The sequence below is a fragment of the Papaver somniferum genome, chromosome 8 (genome assembly GCF_003573695.1).
Source record: "Papaver somniferum cultivar HN1 chromosome 8, ASM357369v1, whole genome shotgun sequence".
Lineage (NCBI taxonomy): Eukaryota > Viridiplantae > Streptophyta > Magnoliopsida > Ranunculales > Papaveraceae > Papaver > Papaver somniferum.
Genome location: NC_039365.1, coordinates 41,906,823 through 41,918,572, shown reverse-complemented (window position 1 = coordinate 41,918,572; position 11,750 = coordinate 41,906,823). Strand labels below are relative to the sequence as shown.

General features: G+C 37.5%; 1 pseudogene; it reads right to left on the bottom strand.

The window, feature by feature from the left end:
• Positions 1-313: 313 nt before the first annotated feature.
• LOC113305472 lies at positions 314-6,784 on the bottom strand (annotated as a pseudogene).
• Between the last annotated feature and the right edge of the window lie 4,966 nt (positions 6,785-11,750).

Below are 11,750 nucleotides of genomic sequence, written 5' to 3'. Positions count from 1 at the left end.
TAGCAGCGGTAAAACTTAATCCGGTGAGTGGGGAAAAAGTAAAAAAGTAAGTGTAATTTACTGTGGAAAACAAAGACTTTGTATGCTGCAAAAAGTAAGAAGAAAGTTGAAGCTAGAGTATAGGTTCAGCACTGCCTAAGGCTGTTTCTGCCACTCATATTTTCTATGGTACTAACCAACTAATGGCGCTGAGAAACAACACCCTTAATTCGTTAAGAGCACACCAGCCAGTACTAAGATTTTACCAAAGTAGTCGAATCCAATTTTGTGGACATTCCTGTTAAATTTACGTTTTCATTTAGTACTGTCTCTGTGAAATCAATAAAGAAGACAAAATTAATTCCACCACAACTCAGCGTCTGCTAGTAAAAAAACATTAAAGGACCTTCATTCAGAAATGAATACATCATGCAATTTTAATTTGACCCTTTTCCTTCTTTGAACCTTCATTGTTTTTCTTCTTCTGCCTCTTGTATTCTTGATATGATCTTATAGAGGAAACCATGAGAGCTAAATCTTTCCTCAGTTTCTCATTTTTCTTGACGTCCTGGAGCACATTAAAATGCTTGGATAGTCCATTTTTAAAATTCTCTTCGTCTATGAGACTTTCTACTTTCTGAATCGGCTCAAGGCTACTACTATCTGATTTAGAGAATTCACTTACCTTCCTCTTTTTTCGACTAGATGTCCCGAGGGTATCCATGAGGTTGAAAAATTCACTCTCGATTGACAAGTCTTTAAATGCTTGTTGAGGGGTGGTGGTGTAAAGATAGACTTGATTCAAATCAGCAGACAGGGCTTGTAATGCTGGATGCGGCTGTTGATATTTTAGGACGATAATGGTTGCTTAATAGACTAAGATCTCAGAGAATAGAAGCAAGCACACCTGATTTGGGTCCGATGCATATGGCTGATATTTCTGCAGACCAAAAAAAAAAAGCCAACAGAGCTTTATATCCTAGTTCAAGTTCTGTTATAAGATGAAAAATAAATACACTATACGAAATAAATATACGTATAAGATCAAGATCCACCCACAGCTCCGTGTAAGTTACCCCAAAGTTACTTAGTAGCCTTTCATTAGTGTTGGTTGGGATGATTTACTTAGTAGCCTTTCATCAAAAGTTGCTTGTAAGTTACCCCAAAGTTCGACATGATTAAATAACTCTCCTAAGACCATAAAATAAAAAACTTGTGTTATTTTTAAAAATAAAATTGTAATATTTGGTCAGTAAAATCTAATAATGATTTCCGTTGTCCATAATGTTACTCGCCTACTTTTGCTTAATCAAATCTTTAAGTTAGAATAGTACTTCATGTTTGAAGAGAAGACCGAGGTAAGAAGCTTACCACAACTGAACCTGTAAAGGAACCACCATCCGCATCATTCTCTAACAGATTCCGACATTTGATATTCTTTTGAAGTAGATCCCTCAGTGTGACTAAAGCTATAAACAGTTATGAGAGTTAAATAATAACCAATTGTATCAAAGACTAGAAAAAGGTACACAGGCAAAATATACCTGCCATGGCCTCTGCAGATCAAAAGCACAACGAGAATGCCGCAAGGCATTTTATGAATGCAGCTGCCCTTTGCATATCATGCTGTCTTCCTTCAAATAACATCGTCTTCAGAGCTTCAGCTAGCACTTCTCCCTGATCTCTGCTTGGCAAATAAAACAGATTGGTTACTATTTTGCAGGTATAGTATGGCCATTTTGGAACACCCGTCTTTAAAATAAGAGGTTTCACAATGCTGCTCAATGGGATTCACCGCTTAAGTATATATTGGAGATACGGAATAGGAGCAGGACTCACTGTCGGGAACCTCTTGGTAGAAGATAATAAGATATCTACTAAAAATAATGGAGTAAAGAAAATGCCGATAAGTTCTGTGAGAAACTTCAAAAGGTTCAACAGGGTGTCCTAGGCCCATATGTATGGTTTTAAATGAACATTAGTCTTGATAGATCAAGTGTAGTTATTAGCACTTTACAATTCTTTCGTGACAAGACAATGTTCGGGATACCAACCTGTCAGGTCTGTACTCAAGCATCAGGTTGTAAAGCTGGATAAAGAACTCATGCACATCGTTTAAAGCATCTAAATTGCTTCTCATCACTTTAGATGCACAAAACAACATCTTAGACTTTCAGAAACAGTTAATGCACTTTAGTAAGTAGAGTCAAGGCTGGTACCACCACTAGCAAGGTTTTTGAGAGAATTCATAAGATCAGACAAGAGAACTTCCCCAACCCATTTAAGCACGGAGCAAGTAATGGGTATTCCTCAAATTCACCAAAAGAAGAATGTTATACTTATAGCAATCCAGAAAGAAACGGAGCAAACAAAGAGACCACTACTAAGAGACAAGAATTACAAGAAAAAAAGAAAGAATGATTAAACTCCACTGCATGGTGACATTATCTAGATATGTTTGCTACAGGGGTCTATACAATGAGAAGAGTCTGGGAGTATGTTTGGTGGTACTTGTTCAGGATGATTCTTATCAAAAAAGAAAAAGAAAAAAAAATTAGGATGATTACACGAGACTTACAGGTACTGAAAAAAGATTAGGATGATTAAACGAGGCTTATAGGTATTTGATCCTAATTATGATGAGAGTTCAATTGACTCGCACTTATATGTCATGAGAGCTCTAAGAGGTCAATGCAGGATCCCATCTAATGTTTTCCTCCTAAAATGATGTTGCAATCTAGATTTCGACCAAAATCAGTGCCATGGCACCAGCAAGAGCATTTCAGAAAAATATGTCTTTCCGGAATTGAGGGAGGAGGAAATCTAAGATACGGAAAGTACATATATACCTGGTTGAACTTGTCTCTATGGTGTGCTTCGCGAAAGTATGTTTGAAATACGGCAGAAAAAGTATTTGATTGCATTCTTCTGCGCTCTAGTGCATCTGGAGCAAAGGTAACAGCTTTTAAATCGGCATCAACTTGAGAGAAACAATCAAAACCTTGTTATTGGATGAACAAGATCAATGAATTTCAACATAAGCAAGTGGGTGGTTGTCGTAGATGAAAGAACACCTCCTCTCTAGTCTTTGTCTTCAAGTCTTGCCTACTTCTTTTTTTGTTGTTCACGGGGGATTTGTTCCGACTCTTCAGCTTTTTTTCGTTCCCTTTTTTTCACTTTCACCAACTCTCTTCTCCCCCCCTTTGACATATCAGCCTTCCCCATATCCTCGGAAAAATCTAATGAAAGAAAACTCTGTACAAATGTGCAGAGGCAACAAATATAGATTAGTTTAGAGCAAGTAAACATGGCCAACAAAAGAGGCCTTTTTGCAATATTTCATCCATGTAAGGTTATCGTTCAAGGAAAACTACATCTGGGATACTAGAAAAGACTGGTGAATATACTTTTTTTCATCTGTAAACTACTAACAGTTGAATACTGTGAAAATAGATTACAGACTGAAGCTAAGAGATTGCTAAGGAAATTGAGTTGAAGTGTTTTTCTTTCTTTTCAATCTATATTACTTGCAAACTTTCCTATCATTATCTTCCAACTTTGTTTAGCCCCAGTGCCCTGCAAATAGTCAGATTATCTAAATGCCTTGCAGCATATTTTAGTATGCAGTGTTCCTTTTGCTTGGTTGGTTGCCATCTAAAATTGTAAATTCCATAATTTAGTATGGCAGCATATTTTAATAATTTGTGTTATCATCGCACTGTTTTCTAAATTGTAAATTCCATGAAGTAACTTGGCTTGGTTGCCCTCTAAAACTCATCAATAAAGTTCCTAACAATCATTTTCATTAAAAAATAAAAATCCAACATCGGATGCAGCTAAAACAGCTTGATTTTTAAGTACACCTATCTCATCACAATTGGTTGGGTAATCTAGTAAATCAGAAACTTAATTTGGCAAGCAATGGGTTCTCCATAATACCATGGTCCTGTTAAAGATACTTCAATTCAAGAGATGCTGGTGTCTAGATTCATTTAGCAGAACTTAGATCATTCATACTCCGCAATTACAATTATATAAAGCATATTCTTAAATAATAAGTTTCTATGTTCTTTCATGAGGGATTTAATTGACAGTTTTAAACACGTGTTTTTTTATGAGTAACCCAAATTGTTACTGCAACAGTATGTTTGAGAAAACACCAATCCACTCAAAAGACCGGGCAAAAGGATATATTCACAGGAGGCAATTTTTAATGTTGGTAGGAAGAAGATAATATTATACCTCGATTGTATCAGGATACAGCCGACACTATAATTTTACAAGATTTGCGATCAAGTGATCAGCCTCCACAGTTGCTTCACCAATATGTTTGCCCTCGTTAAGAAATAGCGGTTTCATAGCTGTACAGCAAAGTTTCCTGTAACCAATTGAAGCATCTTCATAAAGATAAACCCTACTCAGGACGATTACCTCCTAAACTGAACATAGCACTACTGAGCAACAATAACTGAAGAGAGAAACAAGAAATCCCAAGCAAAGCCTAAAAGAGCAAAGTTCAAAGTTCATATTTAACAGAACCTTATGACATCATCTGGGGAGCTCATATTATTGATGACATCAGTTAGCAAATTCCCACAAAGTTGAAATCAGGAACTGCATTCAGCAAAGAACACATGCATGTTGGAAGGATGATTGCTTCTGTAAGACTATTAGCCTCTGAAGGTACACCTTCAGAATACAAGTAAGAAAAATTTGTTGTGAGGTCTATCCTAGTAAATATAATATATCATAAAAATCCAGCAGGAGAAGCCCTGAACATGTTGAGCAGTATATATGAAATCACAAATCACGAAGAACATATGAGTAACTATAACTGACTACGTGTCAAGAATTTCAGTCCATTTGAAATTATGGTCAAGGTTAAAATCCATGTAACATGATTCCAAAGCCCTGTAGGTGTTAAACTTTGCTGTTTCTCCACAGACTCAGCAGAGGAGCAACCGTCTCAGCCAACCTGCCTCACACCAAAACTAAAATGGTGTGGCCCCTAAACTCCCTTCTAGTGAGCATAGTCGAGATTTCAACAGTTTTAGAGTTACTCCCGTAATTATTAGACCTCCATAAAACTAATCGAGCATGTTTACATAGGCTTACAGCAATCACAGATGGTGTACCACTAGGTTTCGGACCTCACTTGAAATCAATGAAAAAGTGAAAAGAATAACTTACTATAAAACCAAACTAGATTTTTTTGGATGAACGACGTAAGAATCTTTCACTCAATACTGTAACAACATCTTCCAGAGGTATACTAGACCCCTGGTTGATGTCATGACTTAAGATGTCAGCAGTGTTGATTCATAGAATCGCATTTTCTTCACTTCCTTCGAAACATTCATCTCCAGGTCCTTTTCAGTGGGAAATCTTATCCGATAACTGTTGCACGCAGTGAAAGATGAGTCAGATTGGAGAACATCACAAGTAACCCCACATCAAAAGTAGTGAACTCATATAATGTGGCAAAGCATGAAAATTACCCAGATCTTCGAAGACAGCCAATAAAAGAGGAGCCCAATCTTGATAGTAGCTTGATTTTCACCCTTGGAAAGCTGCACCATCTCTTTTGCCGATTTTATATTTGACTTTGGATCAATGAGCAGCGCCATTCCTAACTCTGCCAGTTTACTCTTCTTACTTGAAAGAACTTCCTCAGCCTAGAGACAGAAAAATATCATTAAGGGATTAAAGAAATGCTAAAGCAATAATTGTACATCAAGTTAGGATAATAAATCAATATAATAATGTGCAAAAATTTAACTTAGATCCCACTGTATACGTCCCTGATAAGTTCATCTCCAGTAAAAAGAGGAAAAATGTAAGTTGAGGTTTAAGAAAAAATGCAAGTTGAGGTTTAAGACCTCGGGGAATCAGTATAACACACAGGAAGTATTACACCTAGCTGATAAACTAATGTTAGTTTATGTTCAATGTACAAGCGAGCATATAGTAATGACAAACCTCCAATGCAAAAAAATGTGTAAAAAAAAATACCAGTGCTTGAGCTTGAGGGCTGCTTCCAATTCCACCTAATCTGCACTAACTATCTCCTTCCCTTGCTGCTTCTTTCCTAATCTTCTTCATCTTTGCTCTCCTCTCTGGATTTGTAAGCTTTACAATACTTACACTCGCTCCATCATGATTATCATCTGCTGAACTTTTTCATCTTCCTTGGAAGCATTTGCAGGTCTCTTAGCTTACTTTGAAGCTGCATTATTACCTATATCCCGATAACAAACTAATACTTATGGGTTCTGTATAGTAATTTTCCATCCAAGGATTTAATAGGAAGGGCGTCTACAGGATCTACTTCAAGCTTATCTTTCTCTATCTGTTTCTCCAACATTGTTCGTTTATTATCACCCTCCTCCTTTTCATAGCTTAGACAAAACAAATAGATATCCACAATCAGATCAAATTTTCAACCCAAAATAACTAATATTAAAAATGACAATTAATCAGCAGAACCGTAATTGGAGATTTCTGAGAACGCATTGCTGCCTATTAAGTTCCAGATATGCAAAATATTGAACTGAAGTTTTAACTAGATCGTTATAAGTTGCCTTCTAAAACCCTAAACTCCATGAAATTATTCAAAATAAACAGTAAATTAAACAAAGGAGGATGAGGGTATGTACCCGCTCAGATCTTCACTATCTATGGATTCAATAAGATTAGCACCCTGGGTATTTTCTAAGACGAATTTTACACCCTCATCTGAGACATAGACCTCTGGTATTTCCGGTGGAAGGATAGGAGGAGGGATAAAACCTATCTTTTCCCCCATTATTTGAGAATTCAGAACTACAGACAACACAAAAGGTATCCAAATGAAATGTTAGAAGGGGAAAAAAATGTTAGAAGGGGAAAAAAAAATGTTGCAGAGACCAGACGAGAAAGAAAGAGAGGTAGGGACAGGGAGAATGTGATCAGCCTTTTCTGCTGGAAAAGTCTAAAGCCGAAGTGTCACCTCGTTTACTGGGGGCCCGCAAAAAACAATGACCAATTTATACCCACACCATACGCCATATAAGGGAGTCTAAAAAAGTGGGGAAAATACAATTTTACCCTTTGTACTTAAAAACTTATTAACCCTAAACATAAGGCCCCCAATTCATTTTCTAAAATCAAAATCAGAACTCCTCCCTTTCCTTCCCTCTCCCACCCGAGTTCTCCTTCTCTTCCATTGACGATCAAAATTATTATTTTTCTTCGTCGATTTCTCGTCGTAATCGTTACAAAAAACTTTAATCGACGATTAACTTCTTCTACAAAATGGCTCGAACGAATGAATACAAAGGAAAGTTTGCTAACCTTAAAACCGTAGAGAAACCCAAATTGAAGATTAATCTGAAAACCAAAGTTACAGTATCAAGCCGAGAAGAATTAGAAGAACAAATGATGCCGATTAGAAAGTAAGTGATCTAAAACCCACCATTGTTTTGATTTTTTTCTTGAGTTTTGATTGTGAAATTGAGTTCTGGAACCGTGGTTTTTCAGTTTCAGTGAATGGGTCGTTACTCTGTATTTTCTTAAACTCTAACGATTCTTTATATGCATGTATACACTATAAAAAATCGTTAAGTTGTATGATGTTTAAGTTAACGACCCTAATTCTTCTACTACAATTTTTTTCCCTAATTTCAGCCGTTACCTCTGTAATCGAATCTATTGATGACCTTATTTGAATGACCCTTTTTTGTTGGCAACGATCCTTGATGAAATACGAACCGCCTCTCTGTCCCAAATATTGGAAGTGTCGTCAATAGATCTATTCGAGTCGTCATTGTACCGTTTTTCCCTAGACTAGAGTCGTTACCAATTTATAGTAACATATGACGACCCTAGGTTGAAAAAAATCATACTCTCTGTCCAAAATATTGATAGGGTCGTCACATATATCACCTAGCGTCGTCAATATGTAGCTTAGGGTCGTCTCCTTTCTTCTTAGAGTCGTCATATACTCATTGAGAGTCGTTTGTGTTTTAATGAATATAGTGACGACCCTTGTTCTTATAGCATCAAATACTAAACTTATTTGTTCCTTTTTTGTGTATGTACCATTGTAGTCAAAAGAAAGACAAGCAACACATGCCCACTCCTCCTTCCATACCTCCCCGGAACAAGAAATACTTAAATGCCGATCCATTTCGAGAAAAATGTCCGGATGAGATACCCTTATCTATCAACGAACCAAGAGACCCAGGTAATGATTCGTCTGATTCTTCTACCCCTGTTGTATCTGCTTCCGGAAGCGAAGAAGAAGAAGTTTGGGAACAAGAACAGATTAATGATGATGATAATGATGATGATGGTAATTATAGTAATGATGGTGGTGGTGGTGGTGGTGGTGATGATGATGAGGAGGAGGATGATGAAGGTAATGATGGTAAGGGTGGTGGTGGTGGTGGTGGTGACGATGATGATGAGGAAGATGATCAAGGTAATAATAGTGAGGGTGGTGGTGATGATGAAGATGATGCTGATGAGGAGAAAGATAAAGAGCAGGTGAAACCGTAGAGACGGAAGGATGGAAAGCCAGTTGCAGAGAGCGCGAGACACATTTCAATCAAACATTTGATACTGGAACGTCTTCGTAGTGGTAAAGCCAGAGGAGAAACTAGAGATGGTTGTGAAGTTCTATTTAGATATCCTGGAACGTGGGATCGTACCATCTGTGAAACAATCTTAACTTTGTTTTTATATTTGATATTTTGATGTTAACTTTAATTTTATTTTATATTTACTTGTTTTTTCTTTTGTAGGATCATAAGAATGACGTTCGTCTTTTCATGCGGCAATCATCTTATGTGAAAATGTCCGTGTGGGATCTAAACGATGAATGTGAAAGAGTCAAAGAGATTATTAAAAACTATACTCTGTATGTTGTCGTTGTGAACTCTGTGATTGGATATGACAAGGTTGCAGTATCAAGTTTCTGTGAGAGGTTTTATGGTGAAACCCATATATTCCAATTACCTTTTGCTGAGATGGCATTTACACCCGATGACGCGGAACAGATATTAGGGTTGCCGGTCGAAGGAAAATTCACCAATGACAAGTTCAAGAAGAAGCTTAGTTAGGAAGAAATTTATGCATTGACCGAGAAATTGTTTGGCTGGGATCAAAAGACAGCAGATGTCCTTTTCGTGAAGGGAAAGAAATACCCGAAGAAGGAGTTCAAACTCGTTGAAATTAGGGAGAAGTTTGTTGGAACCCTACTCAAAGAAAAAGTTGATGCGGTTTCAACCGGGCATATGCAGGGTCTCCATATAAACTTTTAAGTGGGGGATGGTTGTGACGCCCGTCTGGAATACTATTTAATCTCCATAGATCAGTTTCGTGATGCCTTTTGAAATAAATCCTGAATTGGCATTCACACTTCTTCGACACAGTTTTGTAGACCCTAGCCGTCTTCTTCTCATATTTGTAATTCTTACCTTTGTGACTTTCTCCCTTTTTCCCCGCTCTCTCGCATACCATCTCCATCTTCTTACAATCGACGTGTTTGCTTTGAACAACCACGCACATCTTCTCTTTTTCCTTTGAGATAAGCCATTCCTTGGCCTCGGCCTTGTCTTTCCATGTCTACATTCAACAAAGAAATTACACATCCATGAGATCACTATTTAAATAATTTAAATATAACGAAACGGTTAATGGAAACGTGCCAAATCATTCATACAGTGTTGGGAGGTATCCAGACCCATCATAGTGACTAGTTCTGGTTGAGAGATTGGTTGCACCACCAACTGCAACATAGCACAAAACATTCATTAGAGGGTTCTCACTATTTAAAATAAAACAATGATGGCTAATCTATTAATTAACCTTGTAAAGTCTAGAGTCGTTACTTATGCAACTTGCAGAATGACCCTTTTTGTCCTGTAGTGTGAGACCCCTAATTGTTTTTTTGGGGTCCCCCAATTAAACCAGGATAATAAAGTCTTCGGTCTTGACTCTTGACCATCAAGCGGTGTTGGTTAGAGCAGTTCCTATGGAATGAACAAACACAGAATTTGTTCATTTTGCTCCCACTATGGAATGAACAAACATGAAAAATGGATGTTCAAGTCAACAAAATTGATGATTTGAACACCAAGAGGAAACACCCAGCGCGCCCCTGTGCTAAAAGCGAGCGGTCTTGACACAGACCCTGGCGTGTGAAACAAAAACACCAGCGCCTGTACTACATATGTGTGTGGTAAATAAACACGCCAACGATTTTACTTAAGACGTCAGTGCTTGTAGTAAGAGCGTCAACCGCTCTTTCCATCCGGCCACCATCGTCTCTTTCCTTTCCCTATAAATTCATTCCGTCTACAAACTAAAACTCACACCTTTTTCAACACCAACTCAACATTACAAAATTTCCATACCGTCTCAATGTTTCTTCTTCTTTTCAAACAAAACTATCCATATCAATTAAATCTTTCAGAAAAATTCATTTCTAACAAAGATGGCATCATCACAACAACAAACACCACAACAACGATCCCAACAAAAAACACCACAAAAAATACAATAACAAACACAACAACAATCACTAGAGGAACACAAGAATTCGTAGTCCCAAATATACGATGGATGAAGACGAGTCACTTTGCAAAAATTATGTATTATTCACATTAGATGAAATCAATGGTATTTATCAAGAAAAAAAACTTTTTATGGTAAGATTTTAGAAAAATTTGGTGAAGAAACTAGTAACGCTAATAGACGTGATGTCGATGGGTTGAGCCATCGTTGTCACACAATTTCATCATCCGTTTCTGAATACGTAGATTTGATCACTCAAATGTGGAACAACAGAAGAAGTGGTGAAGGCGAACCGGATGTGAAACGAAAATGTCGGGAAGAGTGGCAAAGATCCCACAAAGGTTTCAGCTTCCAACATGAAACTTGTTTCACCATTTTGAGGGTGCTTAACAAGTTTAATACATACTTGCTGGAAGGTCATCAAGTGCCTGCAGGATCACCACATGGTCCGATCTCGCAGGATTTTCAGAATGGAGGGTCTGCTTTCTCACCTGAATCAACATAATAGTAATCTAGACGTTAACATCAATTCCAAGAGAAGAAGAGGAGGTGGTCAGAAAGCTGCAAAAGCAGCGAGAGACGCAGACCAACGAGTAGCAGAAGGAGGTTCAAGTGAGTTCAACTATGCTGAACACAAGGAATTCGAGATACATATGGAAGCAGATAGAGCTAGGGACCGTGACATTGCTATAAATAAACAACGAAAAAGTCGTCTTTCCCGAGAACAATACTACAGGGATTGTAAGTTAAGCAAGTTACTGGCCTTGGACACTACAAAAATGAATGAACGATAATATGCTTCATGGACCAAGCAAATGGATGCCGCCGAACAACTACAACCCGCGGCCTCGGCCGAACAACAACAAGCCGCAGCCGAACAACCACACGCCCTAAACAAACTGGCGAGTATGTTAATGTGGAAAAAGACGAAGATGATGCCTCGGAAGAAAATGAAGATGAATTCAGTCTTGTTAATAACTGATTTTAATTAAGTTTACTTTAATTGTACTCCTTTATTTAAATTTATGCTTAATTGTACCCGTTTATTTAAAATTATGCTTAACATAATTGTCTTTAATTTAAAATAACATTTATCTCCCTCTAATTGCCTTTAATTTAAAATAACATCTATCTTCCTCTCCCTCTGCCTCGCCCCCGTGCATCGTCTCGTGCTCCTCTTAAAGCCCAAAGGTGCTTAGTTAGATCTTGTATTA